At 50.9% G+C, this 19,409-nt stretch overlaps 1 protein-coding gene across 5 annotated transcripts in view; it reads left to right on the forward strand.

The window, feature by feature from the left end:
• LOC144767510 (sulfotransferase 2B1-like) overlaps positions 1–19,409 on the forward strand; it is an 858,831-nt gene that overhangs the window by 725,431 nt on the left and 113,991 nt on the right. The window lies entirely within an intron of this gene.

Below are 19,409 nucleotides of genomic sequence, written 5' to 3' on the forward strand. Positions count from 1 at the left end.
TGAATAGAACGCTATTCGGGATCCGTGGTCATGTGACTCGCGGACACGCCGAGATCCGAGCGTAAAAGCGCGGCCATCTTGTAAGGTGCCGGTAAGCCATAGCAGTAAGAAGGAATAATAACTAGACAGGGACAAAACTAGATTTCAATTTTAGATGGCGCTCAGAAACATTAATGCAGAAAAACTTGCCTCTACTCAGGGTCATCTGTTACCAGGGCAACCTCCCAAATCTATCCCAGAAAAGGGGTTTGGCCATTTTGGAATGGGTAATATTGATAGGACTGAGAAAACACAGCAGAAGGACGGTAGATAGCATGTTACAAAGGAGTAGTGTGAAAAGAATATCGTGAATGAAATAGCATATTTACAAGTCAATAGTGTGAAGTAAGTGTATCGTGAGTGCATATTAGAAGAGTATTTTTACACATCCAGCGTCAGGAGAAAAGCCTGAAACTTTTGAACACAAATTAGCATTTTACAGTATACAAACGAGAATGAATTCCAGAATTATTCCCAAAAGCAAAAGCAATCATAAATATACACCAGTGTTTGTACAGTTGTTACACATATCCATCAAGAGGACAAATAAGACATTTTCTTGAAAAAAATAGCTACGAATTAGTGTATATCAGGAATCCTACTCTAGAGTGTTCCATCAGGATACACATCATACGGATCCTACCAAATGTCTTTACAGCAAAGAGGTCCAATCCTCCAACCGATTCAGTCCAGTATGGATACTTTTAGTTCTCAAAATCCACTTGAGCTCCTCTTTGTTGAGCAGGGCACCCAGGTCGCCTCCTCTTGGAGGGCTTTTTACGGCATCAATGATTGTCCATTTTAGTTCAGATTCACTGTGGTTCTTTGCAACAAAGTGATCCACAAGAGGTGCATTAGGTGTCCTGCACCGAATTCTGCTCTTATGTTGTCCAATTCGCAGTCTTGCTTTTTGAGTTGTTTGTCCTATGTATATTAAATCGCATGGACAGAAAATTGCATAAACTATATTAGAGCTGTTGCAATTAGTAAGATGTTGTCGTCGAAAGATGATCTGTTCAAACAAGAAATCCTTCCCCTCAATTGTGCTATCACAAACACTGCATGAACCGCATTTTACATGCCCAATTACTTTAGGGAGCCCCCATATATCCTCAAGAGTGTTTCTGTTATTCGCCGATGGCAGTACTGCTCTTACAAGATGCTCTTTGATGTTCTTCGACTTTTTAAAGGCGAATAAAGGGCGCTCAAGATTCAGAACGCCTACATTGATGGCATGTCAGTGCTTATTTATGCTTTTTTTGAGAGCATTTGAGATTGGAGAAAATGTGGTAACACAAACAATGCGGTTTTGCGACTTTTTTTCTTTTGGTTCAAGCAGTGTTTCCCTAGGGCAATACCAAGCCCTTTTGAGAGATCGTCGTATCAGTTTTTTAGGGTAACCTTGCACGGTCAATTTATTAGTCAAGATGTTAGCTTCCCTAAAGTAGTCTTCTTTATGGAAACAGTTCCTTCGAAGACGAAGGAACTGTGAAAATGGAAGGGAATCGCGCAACGCGCGTGGATGATGACTCTGATAACTAAGTAATGTATTCCGTTCCGTTGGTTTACGATAGAGGCTTGTGACCAACCTCCCATCATTGTGAATAATGTTTAAGTCAAGGAAGGGAATTTCCTGTTTGTTAGTGGTTAAAGTGAATTGTAGACCATTGGAGTTGTTATTAAGCCAATGCTGAAATTGGGCCAGGAGATCGATGGACTCGTGCCATATCAGAAAGATATCGTCGATGTATCTCCTCCACAGTGAGATACCACGTGGAAGGGATTCACCGGAGAAAGAATGCGTTGGCACTCCAAGTTGTCCATATAGAGGATAGCCAGGTTGGGAGCAAAAATCGCTCCCATGGACGTTCCTCTCACATGTCCATAAAACTGATCATTAAATACAAAGACATTTTTAGTAAGACAGATCTCGAGTAACTGCAAAATAAAAACAGTCGGTACTGTATGGGGGCGTGGTCTAGTATCCAGGATTTGTTCCATAACCAGCAGTGAGTCCCTTTGAGGGATGTTAGTATACAGTGATTCCACATCTAAGGTACAAAGTACCTCAGATGTGGGATCAAAAGGATAGCCCTCTATTAAGTTAATCATACCCGTGCTATCCCTTATATAGCATTGGGTTTTGGGCACAAAGTCTTTGATAAAATGATCAACATAGTGACCCAGGGGCTCAAGGACAGATCCACAGCCCGAAACTATGGGCCTGCCTGGAGGGTTTTCAATATTTTTGTGGACTTTCGGCAGTGTATTAAACACTGGCGTCCTAGGTGACTTGGTGTTCAGAAAATCAAATTCTTTTTTGGAGATAAATCCAGAGTCCATCCCTTCAGTAGTAACTTTTCTTATTAGTTCTTGTATCTCTCTAGTGGGATTGGACGAGAGTTTACAGTAATGCGCATTGTTGTTTAATTGGCGCAAAATCTCATTTTGGTATTTATCTGTTTCTTGCAACACAATACCACCGCCCTTATCGGCTGGCTTAATGATGACTGAGTGGTTATTTTTTAAGGCTGCCAGTGCATGTTTTTCAGCCAGAGAAATGTTATAAGGAATAAATGGTCTATTGTTCTAAATTTGTTCAAATTCCTTCATTACAAGTTTCTCGAAAGTAATGATTTCACCTGGTATCATGCTTCCAGTCGGGGAAAACGTGGAAGGAGGCCTGAAAGGAGTATTAGCCACTGGAGGATTAGAGGGATTCAATAGGAAGAAGCTATGAAGTCTAATCTTCCTAAAGAATCTCAACAGTTCGGTTTGAACTTCAAGGAAGTTGGGTCTAACAGTTGGGACAAAAGAGAGTCCTTTACCAAGAACCGATAGTTCATAAGGTGTTAGGGAATATTTAGTTAGATTAAAAATAGGCAGGACGGCAGTGTCAAGTATAACAGTATTATTCCCAGTATTAAGTGAGTCAGCATTCACCATTGGTACTGTTGTCTGCGGGTGAATCGTTCTCCCGGTGGGTTTGGCCATCGTTGTGTTTGTTTGCCTCTTCCCCTCTTGGGTTGTTCTGTCTGGCCTCGCTCTAAAAAAGGAGTTCTACGGGGGGTGTTTGCTGCGTTGCTATTGTCTGAATTATCAGAGGATTCAGCGGAGCTATCAGAAAATCCCACAATATTTCTTTTCTTATTAAAGCGCCCCCACGGACGTTGAGTCTGTATTTGTGATCGCTGGACACAGGCTGTGTCCCGCTTGGTAAATTGTTCTGACAAATGTTTTGATATATATTACTATTTATGCTATTAAAAAGTCTGTCCGGCTGGACAGTAAAATATAGATTCCAATTCTGGTCTATATTTATCTGGATTGCCTTATTGTCTTTAACGTTTGGGACCATTGTTTTTTGAAATACGATATACCCCCAAAGGTCCCAGACCAATTGCTACTTTTGGGTTCCCTTGTTTCTTGTAATGACAAATGTGATTAAAGGCTCACCAAGGCACCTAGATCTGGACAGCATCAGCTGATCTGATACAGCTTGTCGTGGATTATTGCACCCGCTTATCAGTTTCCACTTGCTAATCTTGGAGTGGCCCAAGTTAGAAACACATTTTCATTCAGTATCACAAAACACCAGTGAAGCACACATTTCCAGGGGCGTGGCTTAGGAGCCGAGGGGAATGAGGCGTGAGCTCGGAGCTCCGCACCCGTTCCCCGCAGATATCCTGTTAAAAGGTGCGGCAGCACCCGCGAACGCCCAAAGTTACAGACCGAAGGCAGCGGGAGCCTGGACCGCGCCTCCGAGAACGGAGCCGTGGGAGTGCCCGCCAGCGGAGAACGAGCGATTCTGGACCAGCGTGCGATCCCACGCAAAATGGCGGCCGCAGCGGGCACCGGACTGGAATAGGGCGCGGGCCCTGACGGGAGGCACAGCTCCGAGAGTCGTGCCGAGGGGGGGACGACCGCTCTGTGAAAGGATCGACCGGGGGAGGTCCCGTGGCCTCTGGGACCCCCACCGATCCGGGATTTGGACTGCACTGTGACCTTGGTGTCAAGATGGCGACGGAGAGCTTGCGGAGGGAATAGAGGCTCCGCTGAGGCGACTGCCTAGGTGGTCCTACGCCTGCCTCCTGCCGTGGGACGCTGAGCGGCGGAGCCGCATAGAGAGGGACCCGGAGAGCGGTGGAGCAATCCTGGCCCCGGAGAGGCAGCTTTTGGAGGCCGATTGAGGAATCAAGAGGCGAGGAGCCTGCCCGCCAAGGCAGGAGGAGGCTCGGAAGCGGACGGAAGGCGGACTCCCTTGGACAACCGGCGCTTACACCTGACAGAGAGAACAGGTATCCCACGCTCTGCGGGATCTGCTGCTGCAAGACCCCATAGCCGGATAGATCGAGTAATTAGGGACACCTGCGGCCGATTCGGATGACCGGAGGAGCCCGACGGCGTGGCTGCCACCGCTGAGCAGGGAGGAAAGCTGTGGGGACAAGCTGAGGGAGGCTGCGCGCACCGATCCCACGCAGAGGAGCAGCGGGCAGGGATTAAACAGAGTGCCTCCGGGGGGCCCTGCGCCGCAGCTTGGAAGGAGGGAGGCTCTCCTGTGGCCTCCGGATGCGGATGAGAGGCCTCTGAGTGCCTCGAGAGTACGGGAGAGGGTGCTGAGCCCGGAGGGGAGCATCGGAGGCACCCATATCCCGCCGAAGTGGTGCTGCAGCGGGACGACCTTCCGCTGGGACAACCAGACCTGGGGACGACATCTCCTCCACTGGAGCACATCAAAAAGGGCCCAAAACAGTGCGGGCTGTGGTTAGGGAGTGGGCCTCCTCATCGAGAAGACCGCATCAAGAGTGCCACCCCTGCCACTAAATAGAGCAAGAGTTGGGCCCGGGGATCCTGCCCCTATGGCTGCCGGACATGGCGGTGAACCCCTAAGCACCTGGTAGCACCGGGACTGAGCCCCAGAAAGCTACGCAGGGGAGAAAGGGGCAGGAGAGACCACCTTACGGCTGCAGAGTCCACGCACATGGGGGCGAGTGGCCTGGGGCTGGGCTGAGACCTTGGATTCCCCGTCTGGGGACGACGACGCCACTGAAGCTTGGGGCGAATAGTTCCTACAATTCCGAGACCTACCGGGGACTACTGAGCCCACCCAGCAGCTGCACCATAGACTGCCGGCGGCGGCGTGCCTTACGAACAGCCACCATGGGGAAAACCAAAGGGAAGCCGGAGGGAGCTGCAACCTCGGACGCATCGGAAGGAAGTCCTGTGGGGCCATCGGACTTGCAACAACTCCAAGACCGCATACTGGAGGCTATTGCGGCCACGAGAGACGCTTTGCAGCATGATATTGCGTAGGTAGTGTCGGGACTAGGGCTCCTGAGGGCTGACCACGACAAACTCAAAGATAGGGTCAAAGAGGCCGAAGACACCTTGGGGGCGCTGGCCCCGGCCCACAAAAGCATGGAGGAGATGCTCACGGACGCTCTGGGCAGGATACAAACGTTGGAGAGGAGGGCCGAGGATGCCGAAAATAGAAGTAGACACAGTAATGTCCGAATAGTGGGCCTGCCGGAAAAAACGAAAGGGGGAGACATGGTCGAGTTTTTAGACAATTGGCTCAAGACCGTGGTGGCACCGGAAGGCTTATCACCATTCTTTACATTGGAACAAGCTCATCGTGTTCCGGCTCGACCTCCTAAGCCGGGCCTGCCCCCGCGGCCGGTCGTAGCCAAACTGCTGCACTATAAAGACAGAGACCTTTTGCTTCAGAGAGCCCGTGAAGCTGGACCATTCCAAGTAGCGAACAGTAAAGTGACCCTATTCCCTGACTACACCTTTGACACGCAGAGACTGTGAGCCTCCTTTTGTCTATCAAACGCGAACTACGAAATGAGGGCATTCGATACTCCCTGCTCTTTCCAGCCAAGCAACGCGTGATACTGGATGACAAGACACACTTCTTCCCTACATCGGCGGCTGCTTGGGACTGTGGGAGACATACAAGGCGGGCACGGACGCTGCCAGAACCCGGGAGGAGAAAGAGAGGGAGCGTACGCAAACGCAGACTCTGAAATCGCAGAGACTACGCTGGAGAAGACAGGAATCGCGGAAACCTTCGGTTTCCCAGACGGAGATGGAGCTGCAGGCTGCACTACAAGCAGTGGAATCGTTGTCGAGATCGGGCGCCTCCCCGTCGGCACAGGCCTCAAACTCGGATGGTCGCGGCACGGGGTCGGAGACGGAGCACTCAGAAACGCACAGTACCCAGGGCCCGCTGGTGACTCCGCAAACGGCTGAAGACATCCTGAATAAATGAAGCAAAGACGGTGGCCAGTGAACACTTCTGCAGAGGGTGGGTTTCCACGGACTGTAAGGTACCTAGATTAAGAGGGCACTGACCGGGAAGTCAGACCGCTGCTAAAGAGAAGATGCGGGGGGAGGGGGCTTCGTAACCACCTCTTGGCCTAGACCACAACCCGTTTTCCCTTAAGGCACTCACGGTTACGACCGTGATTTAGTAGGGACATTGTAAGGTTTGAAACAGTTTGGATGGGTACTAATAGTTCGGTATTGGGGCCTGTTCTGGGGGGGGGGGAGAGGGGATTGTTGGGGTTGCTTTCTTTTTCAGGCGTTGGTTGGTTTTGGGATGTAGGGGAATGAAAATGTCAGCTAGTCCGGGAGCTAGTTGGGGGGACACCACCACTCATGCTGCGTTGGGATTGCGATGGAGGGGAGGACGGGACCTATGGGACGATGGCTAATGCAAATGTGTTGCGATGTGTGACTTGGAATGTACGAGGGCTGACTCTATGACCAAAAGGCACAAAGTACACGCATACCTGGTCCGCAGGGGGGTGCATATAGCGATGCTACAAGAAACACACCTTACGAAACCTGAGGGGATGGCACTGCAGAGGAGGTGGAGGGGCCAGATCTTTAACACCACTTATTCAGCCTTCGCCCGGGGAGCTCTAATATGGATACAGGCGGGCACCCCATTTCAGGCGACCAGACACATGGTGGACCCCGAGGGCAGATATGTGGTGGTGGAGGGCAGACTACGAGGCAAGGACGTAATATTGTGTAGCATATACGCGCCAAACACTGACCAGTTGACCTTCCTGACGGGAATATCGGGGACGCTTGCACACTTCTTGGCGGGTCCGGTCCTAATCGGGGGTGATTTCAATTCAGTAACAGACACGACCCTAGATAGATCCCACCCACCACTGGGAGATTCCCCTGTACACCGCCTCACGAAGGGAAGACTAGACTGGCAGGAGCTGTAGGAGAGTAGGGTCTGCAATCCTATGATCACCCAGATTTTTGCTTTTTGCTACACTGGTTTACGACTTTCCCTGGCTGTGATCCTGCTAATCAGACCCACAGCCTAGCTGTTCTCTCTATCCAAATTGTACTCAGGTACTGAATTGGCACTGGGCCCTCTCCAAGTCCCTGTACCCAGGGCTGAGGTGCACCCAGAAGTCTCCCAGGGGCTGAAGCATGTATTATGCCACCCCTGGGCTGACTAACTAAACTGACACAACTGGCTGCACGACAGCTGGGGCAAGGTGGTGTACTCGCCCTTTGCTTTAGATATAGTATACCTATATCTAACCCTAAAATGGGCACACAGATCTCCTATCAGTCACTCCTATAGCAGGCCTTAACAATCCTGAAGGCAGAGTGCTTGGAATCGTGTGAGATGGTGCTCTGGCATGAGCTGAGCCTGTCTGCGGCTTTCGGGATCTATCCCTTAGCCGTTTCCATGATATCGCATACCATATACTCTTAAGTGCATTATAATCCTTGCGGTTATATGCCAACTCTGGTATCGCTTTATCAAAACATGTCGAGTAAGGTGTCATACGAATTGGAATACTAACCCCTCGCCAATTCTGGCGACGGGGTTAGCATTCCACCCTTCTAGAGGGACACGACATGTATGTAACCCCTAACCCCGGTTAAAGTCAAACAGAGCCTCAGCTCCACAAAATGGATGCTGCCACCGAGACACAAGTCTGCCCTCCTGCTGCTGGGAGTCCTCCCAGAGCAGGAGATAAGGACAAAGGGTTTCCTGCCAGGGGCGGTGCCAGCACCGTCCCAGACAGGATTTTGTGTATTGTAGGTAGGCAGGGCTTCAGAGGAAGGTGACTGCACGTGGCACCCCGGTGCTCACTGTGCATAGGCCGGCCTGAACCAGTTCCAGGGGCACACCAGACCCTGGCCTGGGGAAAGCCCGCCAAAGGAAGTGGGTGTAACCACCCCCCTCCTGGTCCCACCCATAGGGCAGGACTTAGTCGCGTGCCAGCCCCCTTTTCCCAGATAAAGGTAGGGACTGGCCCCCTTCCAAATTAGATCATCTTTGGAATCAAGACACGACTTTCTACGAAAGGACTTCAAGATTTCCTTCTTCAAGATTCTCCCTTGTGACTAAGGAGTAGTCACCCTGCATCCGCAGGCACCATCAAGAACACTGCGGTCTGCTGCACGTCCTTCCTCCGGAATCCGACTGCCCAGCTCGACAAGACCCGGCTTCCCTGGCACCTCCGACCTCTACTCACCTCTACAGCCAAGCTGAGAACCGTGAGTGCGACGAGACCTCAAGTGACCGACTATTGCCAAGACTGCACGACTTCTGCACAGCAAGCCCGCCGAGTAATTTCCTGGTGAGTGCTTTGGGGTCCGAGAAGCCCCGACCCTGAGCAGCTCCAGCACCGAAGAGCAGCCCCCAGCATCTCCACGATCGGCGTGGGGCCCTTCTGCTTTTTGCTGCTCACCGCGTTGTTTGGCTACTAGCCCGCTGGCTTGTGGCCTTCTGAACGACGCCCGACGACATCACTGCTGCTGGTCTGGTTGCTCCAGGCTGGCCCTTGCTCCCTTCCAGAAGAGGAGCACCCCGGACCCTCCTGGTCCACCCAAGACGCCATTTTGAGTCCACCGCGTGGGCTTGAATTAGCCAAGGCTTGTTGCCCAATCCTGGGTAACTTCGACGCCGACAGCTTCATCCATCGTGGGACAGCTCGCCTCTCCATCCTGGTCGCCGACAACGCCTCCTGGTCCGTGAGATCTGCAGAGCCAGCGTCGCCCACTCACCTAGTCGAGGTGACTACCATCCGGTGCCCTCCTGGTGCCCACTGACTACTGGCTAGTAGTCACGAACTTGGTCCCCTCTGCTTTCAGGTGTCATCCATCTTCCAGATCCAGGCTTGGATCAACTCGAACTATCTTCACTGGTCGCCTGCCAGCATCTTTCTTCCAGGCTCCTGGTCCGTCTACGAGGATTCCCGACGTCTTTTGAGACCTATGCAGCTGCAGCCCCTGGGCTAGGTAACTTCGGCATTTCGGTGCCCCAGCATAGCCTCACTATCCAAGGGTCAGGATCCACTGTCGTTTTCTCCCTACCAGGTCGGGTTCGCCCGTGAACACTAACTTTAACTTTACTAGCTATCATAGACTTTGTCCCGCATCCCGCGTGAGAGTGCACACTCTGCACCCGAGTCCCCTGGGCCTCCTAGAAGTAATCTAACGATTCCATAGTCAAGTCCTAGCGATTCCAAAGCCTATTAGTATTGTACTTACCTGCTAGTAATTTCGCATTCCACTTTTAGAGTATATGGTTTTTCGTGCCCCTCGGGCATTTGTATATACTGTGCTAACTTAAGTATTTTCGTAAGAGTTTTGTTGTGTGCCTAGCACCCTGTCCTCATAAAGAGTACAGGGTTGTTGTGATTCTAATAAATACACTGTTTATTTTCATAACACTTGTGTGGTGTCCTTTCACTGGGTGTTCAAGGGGTAATGTGATGGTAAAACAGCTGGCTTAACACGCCCTCTAGAGTCTTAGCCTTAGACTGCTCGTATCCATGCTACTAGGATAGCTGGTCTATAAGGTTGACTTACAACCAATCATCAATAAGGGTTGTTTGGACTGATATATAGTGATCACTAGAATAGTGAGCACTGCACATCAGGCCAACTTCTCACATTGGTGGCAGCGGTGGGATTTGAGCTTGCTGTTGTTTTACCACACATATCCTAAGAATATCTTGTGAAAGATCACATAAGTACTAAAGGTACATATAACTGAGCTTAGAATACTCTGAGTTCTACTGAACCAGCTGTTGTAGCTCCTAGGGCCTAGCACACCCTAAACTACAACTCTAGCAAGGGATCAGTAGGCAAACATATAGTGTAGGTAAGTGCACCACTTACACCTCACTAGAAAAGCATGTCTACCCATGGAGAGTCCACTGAGACTCCCCTGGTAAGTGTTGACCCCCCACAGGTCACTTCAAGATATGCAGCTCTCAGTTTCCAGGAGATGAGACAGATCTGTGTCTCCAGGAAACTGAAGCAGGGGTCTAACCCCACCATTCCCTTTCTGATTGGTCTCTTAGAGACATATGATGCCAGAAAGATTTCTCAGCTACATGAGAACATGCCAGCCTTGGAGGGAACCTCTGGAGATCCAGACCTCCCCAACACTGCTACTGCAGTTGAGGAGGAGGATCAAGAGGAACTCTCTGGGGATGAGGTAGACAAAGGTCTTGAGGTAGTCAGAAGGCTAACCAAGGCCAACTTAGACTTACTTGGGCTAGGATCTGGGGGACCCCCAGTACTAACCCTAAGTGGGCCTAACCTTGGAGTTAGGAGAGATAGATCTCTTTCTAGGGACTCCAATAGATCTCTGCACTCTAATGCCTCTTCTCAGAGGAGAAGGAATCCTCCACAGAGGAGATTCACTTCCCCTCAGAGAAGGGAGCATGAGGCTAGGATGAGACAAGCTGAACTGAGGATTGAAAGGGAAGAACTTGCCCTGGTCAAAGAGAAGCTTGCCTTTGCTAGAGAGCAGCAGATGAGTGGGTTAGCACCCACTGGTGGCAGCAATCTCCCAAGAGATAGAGAGAAGGGTTTAGATACTAAACACCTGACTAAAATAGTGCCCCCCTTTAAGCAAGGGGATGATATCCAGAAATGGATGGCTGCTTTGGAGAGGGCCTGCACTGTGCAGTGCATTCCCCGAAGTCAGTGGGCAGCTATACTGTGGCTCTCCTTTGATGGTAAAGGTAGAGATAAGCTCCTCACTACAAGAGTGGAGGATGCTAATGATTACCAGCTCCTGAAAAATGCACTGATTGATGGGTTTGGTTTAACCACTGAACAGTACAGGTTGCTGTTCAGAGACACCCAGAAAACTCAGTCTCAGGACTGGTCTGACTTTGTGGATTGTGCCACTAAGGCTCTGGAGGGCTGGTTGCTGGGTAGCAAGGTTACAGATTACACAAGATTGTATAATCTTATGATGAGAGAACAAATTTTAAACAATTGTCAGAACCAGTTGTTGCACCAGCACCTTGTTGATTCAGATCTGACCTCGCCCCAAGAATTGGGAAAGAAGGCAGACAAATGGGTCAGGACAAGGATCAAGCAGAACCAGAACCAGAACCAGGGTGGTCAGAAGAAAGCAGACCAGAAGGGTAATGTTAAGAGTGAACAAAATGACCAGAAGTCTTCACCAGGTCCCCAACAAACCAAAGAGGGTGGGGGTCAGGCTTCCCAGAAGAAGAAGACTCAAGAAGGCCAGTCAAAAAGGTGGTGCCAGTACTGCAAAAGTAAATCTCACTGGTTTAGTGAGTGCACCAAAAGAGGAGGACAAACTCCTGCCACTACAGCCCCTAAGGCAACTGCACCCCCTAGTACAGTCAGTAGTGATAGTGTACCTCCCAAGGCATTAGTTGGGTTAACCTTGGGTACTGAGGGGTCTGACAACTTAGTTGGCACACTCACTCAGGCTGTCCTTGTCTGTACAGGGGATATGGATATGTCCCCTGAGATAAGTCCCAATACTTTGGGCAAATACAGGCAGACACCTTTGATAAATGGCAAAATGGCTCATGCCTATAGGGACACTTGTGCCAGTGTCACCATGGTGACACCTAACTTTGTGGACCCTGGACAGATCATGCCAGGTACTGATTTCCTGGTGACCAATGCCAGCAATGTCACTACTAGTCATAGTGTGGCAATTGTGGCTTTCTCCTGGGGTGGAGTGAAGGGACAAAAGAAAGTTGTAGTCAGTTCAGACCTCCCAGTTGATTGTTTGTTGGGCAATGATTTGGAGTCATCACAATGGTCAGAAGTGGAGCAGAGGACTCATATGGAGATGTTAGGCTTGCCAGCACATGTGCTTGCTGTGACTAGGTCACAGGCCAGAATATACCCCACTGAACAGGTGCTGGATCCTGAAAGAATGGACCAGACACCTTCCAAGAAGAAGAGCAGTAAGGGTAAGGCTTTGCCTTCCCCCTTGCCCCAGGTTGAGGATCAAGTCTCTGAGGAGGCTGATCTGAGAGAGCTGAGGGAAACTGAGCCTAAAGAGCTTGAACTTGATCAAGTTGAGTTTCTGGGCTCAGGGGGACCCTCCAGAGCAGACCTGGGGAAGGAACAGTTAGACTGCCCTTCCCTTGAACCCCTCAGACAGCAGGCTGCTGCTGAGGCTGCAGGGAATGCCACAGGTGCCCACAGGGTATACTGGGAAGATGGACTCCTGTACTCTGAGTCAAGAGACCCCAAGCCTGGTGCAACCAGGAGGCTGGTCATCCCCTTGTCTCTGAGAGGTTTCCTTCTCACCTTGGCCCATGAGATTCCCCTTGCAGGTCATTTAGGTCAGACAAAGACTTGGGACAGGCTTGTCTCACACTTTCACTGGCCCCATATGAATGAGAATACCAAGGAGTTTTGTCGCTCCTGTGTCACTTGCCAAGCCAGTGGTAAGTCAGGTGGCACAACAAGGGCCCCCCTCATACCACTACCTGTGGTGGGGGTTCCCTTTGAAAGAGTGGGGATTGACATTGTTGGTCCAATGGAACCCCAGACAGCATCAGGGCACAAGTTTATACTGGTGGTGGTGGACCATGCCACCAGGTATCCTGAAGCTATACCCCTGAGGACCACCACAGCTCCTGTGGTGGCAAGAGCCCTAGTTGGAGTGTTCTCCAGAGTGGGTTTTCCAAAGGAGGTCGTTTCTGACAGAGGTGCAAACTTCATGTCAGGATATCTGACTGCAATGTGGAAGGAGTGTGGGGTGAACTACAAGTTCACCACACCCTATCACCCACAATGCAATGGGCTTGTTGAGAGATTCAACAGGACCCTCAAAGGGATGATTCATGGACTACCTGAACCTCTTAGGAGAAGATGGGATGTCCTGATCCCCTGCCTCTTGTTTGCTTACAGAGAGGTCCCACAGAAGGGGGTTGGCTACAGCCCTTTTGAGCTTCTGTATGGGCATCCTGTGAGAGGACCCCTGTGTTTGGTGAAGGAAGGATGGGAGAGACCTCTCAAAAAGCCTGCAACCAACATAGTTGACTATGTACTTGGTCTCCGCTCCAGGATGGCTGAGTATATGGAAAAGGCATCTAAAAACCTTGAGGCCAGCCAAGAACTTCAAAAAGCTTGGCATGACCAAAAGGCTGTTCTGACTGTGTACCAGCCAGGACAGAAGGTGTGGGTGCTGGAGCCAGTGGCCCCAGCAGCTCTGAAAGACAAATGGTCTGGGCCCCACACCATCATTGAGCAAAAGGGAGAGGTAACCTACTTGGTGGACCTTGGAACTCCCAGGAGCCCTCTCAGAGTGCTCCATGTTAACAGGCTCAAGGCATATGTTGACAGGAAGGACATGAGCTTGCTCATGGCCACAGATGAGGGACAGGAGGAAGAGAGTGACCCTCTCCCAGACCTGCTCACTCAGAATCCTGATGATGGATCAGTTGATGGTGTTGTCTTTTGTGGCAGCCTCACTGACCATCAGCAACAGGATTGCAGGCAAGTTCTGCAGTCCTTCAGACATATGTTCTCTCTGACACCCAGCCAAACTGATTGGTGTACCGATGATGTTGACACTGGAGACAGTCTGCCTGTCAAGAGTAAAATCTACAGACAGCCTGATCATGTTAGAGACTGCATCAAAACTGAAGTGCAGAAAATGTTGGAGCTGGGAGTCATTGAGCCCTCAGATAGCCCTTGGGCTAGCCCAGTAGTTCTAGTGCCAAAACCTCACACCCAGGGTGGTAAGAAAGAGATGAGGTTTTGCGTAGACTACAGAGGCCTCAATGCAGTCACTAAGACTGATGCCCACCCAATACCAAGAGCAGATGAACTTATAGATAAATTGGCTTCTGCCAACTTCTTAAGTACATTTGATTTGACAGCTGGGTATTGGCAAATCAGGTTAGCTGAGGAAGCCAAACCCAAGACAGCATTTTCTACACCTGGTGGGCATTATCAATTTGTGGTGATGCCCTTTGGGTTGAAAAATGCACCTGCCACCTTCCAAAGGTTGGTGAATCAAGTCCTTATGGGCTGGATGACTTCTGTGCAGCATATCTTGACGATATTGCTGTCTTTAGCTCCACCTGGGAGGATCACCTGGTCCACCTGAGGAAAGTGTTAGAGGCTCTGCAAAAGGCAGGCCTCACTATCAAGGCCACTAAGTGCCAGATAGGGCAGACACAGGTTGTATACCTGGGCCACCTTGTGGGTGGAGGCCAGGTTCAACCCTTGGAGAGTAAAATACAGGCCATCAAGGACTGGGCTCCTCCAATCACCCAGACTCAGGTTCGAGCTTTCTTGGGCCTGACTGGTTACTACAGAAAGTTTGTCAGAAATTATGGGTCCATAGTGACCCCCCTTAATGACCTGACAAGCAAAAAGATGCCAAAGAAAGTTCAGTGGACAGCAAGCTGTCAGAAAGCATTCAATGACCTAAAGCAGGCCATGTGCACAGCACCTATCCTCAAGAGTCCAGATTACTCCAAGCCATTCATTGTCCAAACAGATGCTTCTGAGTTGGGTGTGGGAGCTGTTCTGTCTCAACTGAATTTTGATGGTAATGATCAGCCTATTGCTTTCATTAGTAGGAGGCTGACCCCCAGAGAGAAAAATTGGTCAGCTATTGAGAGGGAGGCCTTTGCTGTGGTTTGGGCCCTGAAGAAGCTGAGGGCCTACTTGTTTGGCACTCACTTCACCATTCAGACCGACCATAAGCCCCTCTTGTGGCTAAATCAGATGAAGGGTCAAAACCCCAAACTGCTTAGGTGGTCCATTTCCCTACAGGGGATGGATTTTACAGTGGAGCATAGACCTGGGACTGATCACAGCAATGCTGATGGGCTCTCCAGGTATTTCCACTTAGAGCAAGAAGACTCACCTGGTCAAGGTTAGTTTATTGTCCCAAAGTTTGGGGGGGGGGGGTCATGTAGGAGAGTAGGGTCTGCAATCCTATGATCACCCAGATTTTTGCTTTTTGCTGCACTGGTTTACGACTTTCCCTGGCTGTGGGCCTGCTAATCAGACCCACAGCCTAGCTGTTCTCTCTATCCAAATTGTACTCAGGTACTGAATTGGCACTGGGCCCTCTCCAAGTCCCTGTACCCAGGGCTGAGGTGCACCCAGAAGTCTCCCAGGGGCTGAAGCATGTATTATGCCACCCCTGGGCTGACTAACTAAACTGACACAACTGGCTGCACGACAGCTGGGGCAAGGTGGTGTACTCACCCTTTGCTTTAGATATAGTATACCTATATCTAACCCTAAAATGGGCACACAGATCTCCTATCAGTCACTCCTATAGCAGGCCTTAACAATCCTGAAGGCAGAGTGCTTGGAATCGTGTGAGATGGTGCTCTGGCATGAGCTGAGCCTGTCTGCGGCTTTCGGGATCTATCCCTTAGCCGTTTCCATGATATCGCATACCATATACTCTTAAGTGCATTATAATCCTCGCGGTTATATGCTAACTCTGGTATCGCTTTATCAAAACATGTCGAGTAAGGTGTCATACGAATTGGAATACTAACCCCTCGCCAATTCTGGCGACGGGGTTAGCATTCCACCCTTCTAGAGGGACACGACATGTATGTAACCCCTAACCCCGGTTAAAGTCAAACAGAGCCTCAGCTCCACAAAATGGATGCTGCCACCGAGACACAAGTCTGCCCTCCTGCTGCTGGGAGTCCTCCCAGAGCAGGAGATAAGGACAAAGGGTTTCCTGCCAGGGGCGGTGCCAGCACCGTCCCAGACAGGATTTTGTGTATTGTAGGTAGGCAGGGCTTCAGAGGAAGGTGACTGCACATGGCACCCCGGTGCTCACTGTGCATAGGCCGGCCTGAACCACTTCCAGGGGCACACCAGACCCTGGCCTGGGGAAAGCCCGCCAAAGGAAGTGGGTGTAACCACCCCCCTCCTGGTCCCACCCATAGGGCAGGACTTAGTCGCGTGCCAGCCCCCTTTTCCCAGATAAAGGTAGGGACTGGCCCCCTTCCAAATTAGATCATCTTTGGAATCAAGACACGACTTTCTACGAAAGGACTTCAAGATTTCCTTCTTCAAGATTCTCCCTTGTGACTAAGGAGTAGTCACCCTGCATCCGCAGGCACCATCAAGATCACTGCGGTCTGCTGCACGTCCTTCCTCCGGAATCCGACTGCCCAGCTCGACAAGACCCGGCTTTCCTGGCACCTCCGACCTCTACTCACCTCTACAGCCAAGCTGAGAACCGTGAGTGCGACGAGACCTCAAGGGACCGACTATTGCCAAGACTGCACGACTTCTGCACAGCAAGCCCGCCGAGTAATTTCCTGGCGAGTGCTTTGGGGTCCGAGAAGCCCCGACCCTGAGCAGCTCCAGCACCGAAGAGCAGCCCCCCAGCATCTCCACGATCGGCGTGGGGCCCTTCTGCTTTTTGCTGCTCACCGCGTTGTTTGGCTACTAGCCCGCTGGCTTGCGGCCTTCTGAACGACGCCCGACGATATCACTGCTGCTGGTCTGGTTGCTCCAGGCTGGCCCTTGCTCCCTTCCAGAAGAGGAGCACCCCGGACCCTCCTGGTCCACCCAAGACGCCATTTTGAGTCCACCGCGTGGGCTTGAATTAGCCAAGGCTTGTTGCCCAATCCTGGGTAACTTCGACGCTGACAGCTTCATCCATCGTGGGACAGCTCGCCTCTCCATCCTGGTCGCCGACAACGCCTCCTGGTCCGTGAGATCTGCAGAGCCAGCGTCGCCCACTCACCTAGTCGAGGTGACTACCATCCGGTGCCCTCCTGGTGCCCACTGACTACTGGCTAGTAGTCACGAACTTGGTCCCCTCTGCTTTCAGGTGTCATCCATCTTCCAGATCCAGGCTTGGATCAACTCGAACTATCTTCACTGGTCGCCTGCCAGCATCTTTCTTCCAGGCTCCTGGTCCGTCTACGAGGATTCCCGACGTCTTTTGAGACCTATGCAGCTGCAGCCCCTGGGCTAGGTAACTTCGGCATTTCGGTGCCCCAGCATAGCCTCACTATCCAAGGGTCAGGATCCACTGTCGTTTTCTCCCTACCAGGTCGGGTTCGCCCGTGAACACTAACTTTAACTTTACTAGCTATCATAGACTTTGTCCCGCATCCCGCGTGAGAGTGCACACTCTGCACCCGAGTCCCCTGGGCCTCCTAGAAGTAATCTAACGATTCCATAGTCAAGTCCTAGCGATTCCAAAGCCTATTAGTATTGTACTTACCTGCTAGTAATTTCGCATTCCACTTTTAGAGTATATGGTTTTTCGTGCCCCTCGGGCATTTGTATATACTGTGCTAACTTAAGTATTTTCGTAAGAGTTTTGTTGTGTGCCTAGCACCCTGTCCTCATAAAGAGTACAGGGTTGTTGTGATTCTAATAAATACACTGTTTATTTTCATAACACTTGTGTGGTGTCCTTTCACTGGGTGTTCAAGGGGTAATGTGATGGTAAAACAGCTGGCTTAACACGCCCTCTAGAGTCTTAGCCTTAGACTGCTCGTATCCATGCTACTAGGATAGCTGGTCTATAAGGTTGACTTACAACCAATCATCAATAAGGGTTGTTTGGACTGATATATAGTGATCACTAGAATAGTGAGCACTGCACATCAGGCCAACTTCTCACAGGAGCGATGGGGTTTGTTGGACGCGTGGCGCTCGCAACACCCAACTGAAAGTGACTACTCGTTTTTCTCGAGCCTCCACGTCCGGATTGATGCATTTTTGTGTTCTCGATCGGTCATGCAAGCTGTGACGTGGTCAGAGTACCTCACCAGGACGCTCTCGGACCATAATCCGCTGTTAATTAGTTTGGATTGGGTCACGGAGGTGTCCCGGGTCCAGACTTGGAGGTTACGGCCTGAGACACTGGATGACCCACTGTTTCACGCGACGTTGGAGGAAGGTATTGACCGGTAAAACGAGGGGTCCACGGCTACCAGAGCAATGAAATGGAACGCCTTTAAGGTGGTAATTAGAGGTCAGTGCATAGGGAAACATGTGGGCGTACGGAAGGTATTATTGGAGGATCTGCAGAAGGCGGATTCCAAGTTGAGAGAGGCCGAGAAAGCGCGACCCGGTCACCCCGAGCTTCAGGAGGAGGTCAATTTGGCTAGGGAGGCAGTGGCGGTGGAAGTAGAATGCCTCCGCTGCTTTGATTACAAGGCATACATGCTCCGAGCCCATGTCGAGGGAGACAAAGCAGGAACGCTACTGGCGTGGTTAGCCAACCCCACTAAACGAAGTTCCTCAGTACTTGCTGTCGAGGGAGAAGGGGGCCGTATACAATACTCCCAGATGGAAATACTAAATTGTTTTCAGAGATATTATGAGAACCTTTATAGGAGCGCCATAGTGGGGCAGGAGTCCACCATCCAAGCTTTCCTCGCGGACATACAGTTACCGCGTCTGGATCGTGAACAGGCGGCGACATTGGGTAGGGACATTGAGTTAGGGGAGATCAAGGGGGCGATTCAACGAATGGCCCGCAACAAAACGCCGGGCCTGGATGGGTTACCCATCGAATTCTACAGCAAATTCATGGACTTGTTAGCGCCGAAAGTACAAATGATATATAATGAGGCCAAATTAACCGGCCATCTACCCCAGTCTATGCGAGAAGCCCTGGTGATACCACTACTGAAGCCAGGGAGGGAGAGCGAAAGCCCGGCCTCCTATAGACCGCTGTCCATGCTCACCACGGACTACAAAATATTGAGTGCCATACTAGCGGCGAGGCTCCTACCGCACATGCCCGACCTGGTCCACAGTGACCAGTCGGGTTTTATACCTGCGCGGTGCACGACGTTGAATATACGGAGACTTACGCGTTTGATTGAAAGTCCGAATATAGAAGCCCAGGCGCCGCTGGTCCTCTCGATAGATATAGAGAAGGCGTTTGATAGCCTGGAATGGGGATATCTCTACAGAGCCATGAACCACTTTGGCCTGGGTGAGGGCTATATTAGGTGGACACGCATCCTATACACGGCGGCGGTAGCTAGAGTGAGGATAGGGTCCCTAGTCTCACACCAATACCCGGTGGAGCGGGGAACCAGACAGGGTTGTTCCCTCTC

Source organism: Lissotriton helveticus, chromosome 7 (assembly GCF_964261635.1).
Source record: "Lissotriton helveticus chromosome 7, aLisHel1.1, whole genome shotgun sequence".
Lineage (NCBI taxonomy): Eukaryota > Metazoa > Chordata > Amphibia > Caudata > Salamandridae > Lissotriton > Lissotriton helveticus.